Consider the following 6,796-nt stretch of genomic DNA (forward strand, 5'->3'; position numbering starts at 1 on the left):
AGGGCTAGGGTGATGTTGAGGGGCAAGGGTGATGTTGACGGCTAGGGTGATGTTGAGGGGCAAGGGTGATGTTGAGGGCTAGGGTGATGTTGAGGGCTAGGGGTGATGTTGAGGGCTAGGGTGTTGTTGAGGGGCAAGGGTGATGTTGTGGGCTAGGGTGATGTTGAGGGCTAGTGTGATGTTGAGGGCTAGGGGTGATGTTGAGAGGCAAGGGTGATGTTGAGGGCTAGGGTGATGTTGAGGGCTAGGGTGATGTTGAGGGCTAGGGTGATGTTGAGGGCTAGGGTGATGTTGAGGGCTAGGTTATACGTAATAAACATTGGGAAGAGTTCCTACAAAGTATAAATGAGCAAACAACACTTGTTGAAGTTTGGGAAAAGATACAAAAAATGTGTAGAAGCAGCCCAACCAAACCACTGCACCACAGCCCACTAGAACATGCAAACATCCTCCTTGATCAATGGGCACTAACATCGAGCTACGACTCACTCCCAATTAACATACAGCACAAACTTGATGACACACGCCCCAACACACAACGAACCATCAGTCTTGCCTGTACAGCTATCGACGTGTCGGACCTTTATGATGTAACTGAATGGGAATTAAATCATGCACTAAAGATGGGCCAATCAACTGCTCCTGGAGAGGACGGTATTACTTACACTCTAATGAGATATTACCTGATGCTTGGGGAAAGAGTGCCATTGTTCCCATCCCCAAATCACACTCAGGTAATTATAGACCCATGAACAAGTCCACAAGGGCCGTGACGAGGATTCGAACCTGCGTCCGAGAGCATCCCAGACGCTGAGCTACGACATGGTAAAAGAATTGAAACCTCTTGGTTTCTAGGAGAGGCTGCAGGATCCAGTAAGTTCAGTAGAACTTCGGTTTCAACTCTTTTTAACCATGTCGTAGCTCAATCGATTAAGGCAGTGTCTGGGATGCTCTTGGACGCAAGTTCGAATCCTTGTCACGGCTCTTGTGGATTTGTTCATTTCATGCATGACGCCCCTGTCACCTCAACTGTTTGGATTTATGCCTGGGCTCAGTATACAACACTGTTTTGCTGAGTACTTCGCACATATTGAAGCTTCCCCTCAAACAGGGGAATCATCGACCATCATCGATGGTCGACCTAGCAGCAGCTTTTGATACAGCAAACAGAGAAATCATACTGGAACAGCTTGCCGAGCTGGGAATACAAGGGAAACTACTGAAATGGATAAAGGGCTATTTGTCTAATCGAACAGCATATGTTTTGTTTAATGGTGTTAAAAGCACAGAGAGCAAACACTTTGAACTGGGACCTCCACAAGGAGGGGTCCTCAGCCCCTTGTTGTTCAACGTTCTGATGCATAAACTTATTAAAGATCTTCCAGGTGACAGTGTTCAGTACACAATGTGTCAACTGTGTGAAAGTGTTCAATAGACAATGTGTCAACTGTGTGAAAGTGTTCAATACACAATGTGTCAACTGAGTGAAAGTGTTCAATAGACAATGTGTCAACTGTGTGAAAGTGTTCAATACACAATGTGTCAACTTTGTGAAAGAGAAAACATGCACTCTCTTGAACATTATATTGTATAATGTCCCATACTGACTGACTTTCGCCCTCCTGGGCTCAGGTATGATGAACTTACTATGTATAATGAACTCTGTAACTATTATATGAATACTGGAACACTTGATGATATATTGGACTTGTAGCCAAGACTTACTATGTTATACATCTGTTATACAATGTATTGTACCTATACAATATGTAATACATCTGTTATACAATGTATTGTACCTATACAATATGTAATACATCTGTTATACAATGTATTGTACCTATACAATATGTAATACATCTGTTATACAATGTATTGTACCTATACAATATGTAATACATCTGTTATACAATGTATTGTACCTATACAATATGTAATACATCTGTTATACAATGTATTGTACCTATACAATATGTAATACATCTGTTATACAATGTATTGTACCTATACAATATGTAATACATCTGTTATACAATGTATTGTACCTATACAATATGTAATACATCTGTTATACAATGTATTGTACCTATACAATATGTTATACATCTGTTATACAATGTATTGTACCTATACAATATGTAATACATCTGTTATACAATGTGTATTTATGTCTGTAGGTTAGATAAGCATTTTAAAAGCACTACAATCACCTTCTGTGGTTGATTGTTCAATACATCACTGAACTATATGTTTAACCAACCCGTCCTCTTAAAAAGAACGTCACTTTTGGCTGGTATGCGCGGCACTATGGCCAAATTTGGACGTAATTTGAAATGAAATCGACTCACAAAAGTGACGTTCTGTTTCGTTTTCTGTTTGAGTCGTCCGGCGTACGCGCAGAGGTTATGAGAGGACACTTTAAATTCACGTTTTTCATAACGTTTTGAAACTTTATGAGAATTTCCTGCCCACCTAACCTATTAGAGAACCCTTAACTTACTGTTGTTGAAAAAAAAAAATCCCAAATTTATTTTCATTTTTTTTTCATTTTCAAATTACGTCCAAATTCGGCCATACGGGCAAACGGCCAAAAGCGACGTTCTTTTTAAGAGGACAGGTTGGTTTAACACATCTCTCACCCTGTCCATGGAGAACAGAAGAAAATGTGTATATGCTGGTTAGCACTGTAAATGTCTGGCCACGTCTGTGGTAGAAAATAATAATAATAAAAATAAAAAATAAAGCTCTGTTATGCTCTCACTCTCCCATACACTCTCCCTCCCTCTCACTCTCCCATACACTCTCCCTCCCTCTCACTCTCCCATACACTCTCCCTCCCTCTCACTCTCCCTCCCTCTCACTCTCCCTCCCTCTCACTCTCCCATACACTCTCCCTACCTCTCACTCTCCCATACACTCTCCCTCCCTCTCACTCTTACTCTCCCTCCCTCTCACTCTCCCATACACTTTCCCTCCCTCTCACTCTCCCATACACTCTCCCTCCCTCTCACTCTTACTCTCCCTCCCTCTCACTCTCCCATACACTCTCCCTCCCTCTCACTCTTACTCTCCCTCCCTCTCACTCTCCCATACACTCTCCCTCCCTCTCACTCTTACTCTCCCTCCCTCTCACTCTCCTATACACTCTCTCTCCCTCTCACTCTTACTCTCCCTCCCTCTCACTCTCCCATACACTCTCCCTCCCTCTCACTCTTACTCTCTCTCCCTCTCACTCTCCCATACACTCTCCCTCCCTCTCACTCTTACTCTCTCTCCCTCTCCCATACACTCTCTCTCCCTCTCACTCTCCCATACACTCTCTCTCCCTCTCACTCTCCCATACACTCTCCCTCCCTCTCACTCTTACTCTCCCTCCCTCTCACTCTCCCATACACTCTCTCTCCCTCTCACTCTTACTCTCCCTCCCTCTCACTCTCCCATACACTCTCCCTCCCTCTCACTCTTACTCTCCCTCCCTCTCACTCTCCCATACACTCTCCCTCCCTCTCACTCTTACTCTCTCTCCCTCTCACTCTCCCATACACTCTCTCTCCCTCTCACTCTCCCATACACTCTCCCTCCCTCTCACTCTTACTCTCCCTCCCTCTCACTCTCCCATACACTCTCCCTCCCTCTCACTCTTACTCTCCCTCCCTCTCACTCTCCCATACACTCTCCCTCCCTCTCACTCTCCCATACACTCTCCCTCCCTCTCACTCTTACTCTCCCTCCATCTCACTCTCCCATACACTCTCCCTCCCTCTCACTCTTACTCTCCCTCCCTCTTACTCTCCCATACACTCTCCCTCCCTCTCAATCTTACTCTCCCTCCCTCTCACTCTCCCATACACTCTCCCTCCCTCTCACTCTCCCATACACTCTCCCTCCCTCTCACTCTTACTCTCCCTCCCTCTCACTCTCCCATACACTCTCCCTCCCTCTCACTCTCCCATACACTCTCCCTCCCTCTCACTCTTACTCTCTCTCCCTCTCACTCTCCCTCCTACTCTCCCTCCCTCTCACTCTCCCATACACTCTCCCTCCCTCTCACTCTTACTCTCCCTCCCTCTCACTCTCCCATACACTCTCCCATACACTCTCCCTCCCTCTCACTCTTACTCTCCCTCCCTCTCACTCTCCCATACACTCTCCCTCCCTCTCACTCTCCCATACACTCTCCCTCCCTCTCACTCTTACTCTCACTCTCCCTCCTACTCTCCCTCCCTCTCACTCTTACTCTCACTCTCCCTCCCTCTCACTCTTACTCTCCCTCCCTCTCACTCTCCCATACACTCTCCCATACACTCTCCCTCCCTCTCACTCTCCCATACACTCTCCCTCCCTCTCACTCTTACTCTCTCTCCCTCTCACTCTCCCTCCTACTCTCCCTCCCTCTCACTCTCCCATACACTCTCCCTCCCTCTCACTCTTACTCTCCCTCCCTCTCACTCTCCCATACACTCTCCCTCCCTCTCACTCTTACTCTCCCTCCCTCTCACTCTCCCATACACTCTCCCTCCCTCTCACTCTTACTCTCTCTCCCTCTCACTCTCCCTCCTACTCTCCCTCCCTCTCACTCTCCCATACACTCTCCCTCCCTCTCACTCTTACTCTCCCTCCCTCTCACTCTCCCATACACTCTCTCTCCCTCTCACTCTTACTCTCTCTCCCTCTCACTCTCCCTCCTACTCTCCCTCCCTCTCACTCTCCCATACACTCTCCCTCCCTCTCCCTCCTACTCTCCCTCCCTCTCACTCTCCCATACACTCTCCCTCCCTCTCACTCTTACTCTCCCTCCCTCTCACTCTCCCATACACTCTCCCTCCCTCTCACTCTTACTCTCCCTCCCTCTCACTCTCCCTCCTACTCTCCCTCCCTCTCACTCTCCCATACACTCTCCCTCCCTCTCCCTCCCTCTCACTCTCCCATACACTCTCCCTCCCTCTCACTCTCCCATACACTCTCCCTCCCTCTCACTCTCACTCCTACTCTCCCTCCCTCTCACTCTCCCATACACTCTCCCTCCCTCTCACTCTCACTCCTACTCTCCCTCCCTCTCACTCTCCCATACACTCTCCCTCCCTCTCACTCTCACTCCTACTCTCCCCGCCTCATCCCAATATTTTCAGTTCGAAACTTTTCTGTTCGAAAATTTTCTTTCGAGCTGGAATATTTCCTGTTCGAAATGTTTCCTGTTCGGATTATTTTCGTTTCGAAATATTTCTGGAAGTAGTTAATAGAGTTACTAGTTCGGAACATTTATGTTCGAAATATTTCGGGTTTGGGATATTTCCTGTTAAAATAATTGTAATTTTTGCAGCTTTTAAAGAGATGTCTTGGGTCATTAGGCCTACCTAGGCCTTATGACTCTCTCTCTCTCTCTCTCTCTCTCTCTCTCTCTCTCTCTCTCTCTCTCTCTCTCTCTCTCTCTCTCTCTCTCTCTCTCTCTCTCTCTCTCTCTCTCTCTTCCTACAGACACTCTGCAAGTCTGGACCTGACTCCCACATAATAGAATCCCAACCCATCCATGTTGGGCACGCACCCGCCAGCAATCACAGTTAAAAATAGGCGAGGAAAGCCTCAAGTATTAGGACTCCGATCTCATACAGACAGACAAATCCATTTACAGATATAGATACATATTCCACATTCTTAGAAACAGTCCCACAAGACAATATTCTTCGTCTTATATCTAAAATATTTTTTTGTCTTATTTCAAGAACATGAAAGTGAAATTTTTAGTGTGTGGTGCGAATATTAAGGGTTTAATATCTTCCCGGAGTGGGGAAACTTCCCGGGGCAGTATATATGACTGGGGAAAGTACCCCGGGCAGTATGTACGACTCTAGGATATTAGAAAATAACTCTCCAGACAACTGATCTAATTTTGCTCATATAAAATGTTTGACCACAATTTTGTCTTCACAACTACCAAGGTTGTAGTTGGGGGTAGTTGAGGGTAGTTAGTAGCGTTGGGGGGTAGTTGAGGGTTGTTAGTAGTGTTGGGGGGTAGTTGAGGGTTGTTAGTAGTGTTGGGGGGTAGTTTAGGGTAGTTAGTAGTGTTGGGGGGTAGTTTAGGGTAGTTAGTAGTGTTGGGGGGTAGTTTAGGGTAGTTAGTAGTGTTGGGGGTAGTTGAGGGTTGTTAGTAGCGTTGGGGGGTAGTTTAGGGTAGTTAGTAGTGTTGGGGGTAGTTGAGGGTTGTTAGTAGCGTTGGGGGGTAGTTTAGGGTAGTTAGTAGTGTTGGGGGTAGTTGAGGGTTGTTAGTAGCGTTGGGGGGTAGTTTAGGGTAGTTAGTAGTGTTGGGGGTAGTTGAGGGTTGTTAGTAGCGTTGGGGGGTAGTTTAGGGTAGTTAGTAGCGTTGGGGGTAGTTGAGGGTTGTTAGTAGCGTTGGGGGGTAGTTTAGGGTAGTTAGTAGTGTTGGGGGTAGTTGAGGGTTGTTAGTAGCGTTGGGGGGTAGTTTAGGGTAGTTAGTAGTGTTGGGGGTAGTTGAGGGTTGTTAGTAGTGTTGGGGGGTAGTTTAGGGTAGTTAGTAGTGTTGGGGGTAGTTGAGGGTTGTTAGTAGCGTTGGGGGTAGTTGAGGGTTGTTAGTAGTGTTGGGGGTAGTTGAGGGTTGTTAGTAGCGTTGGGGGGTAGTTTAGGGTTGTTAGTAGCGTTGGGGGGTAGTTTAGGGTAGTTAGTAGTGTTGGGGGGTAGTTTAGGGTAGTTAGTAGTGTTGGGGGGTAGTTTAGGGTAGTTAGTAGTGTTGGGGGTAGTTGAGGGTTGTTAGTATTGTTGGGGGGTAGTTTAGGGTAGTTAG

Source organism: Procambarus clarkii, chromosome 14 (assembly GCF_040958095.1).
Source record: "Procambarus clarkii isolate CNS0578487 chromosome 14, FALCON_Pclarkii_2.0, whole genome shotgun sequence".
Lineage (NCBI taxonomy): Eukaryota > Metazoa > Arthropoda > Malacostraca > Decapoda > Cambaridae > Procambarus > Procambarus clarkii.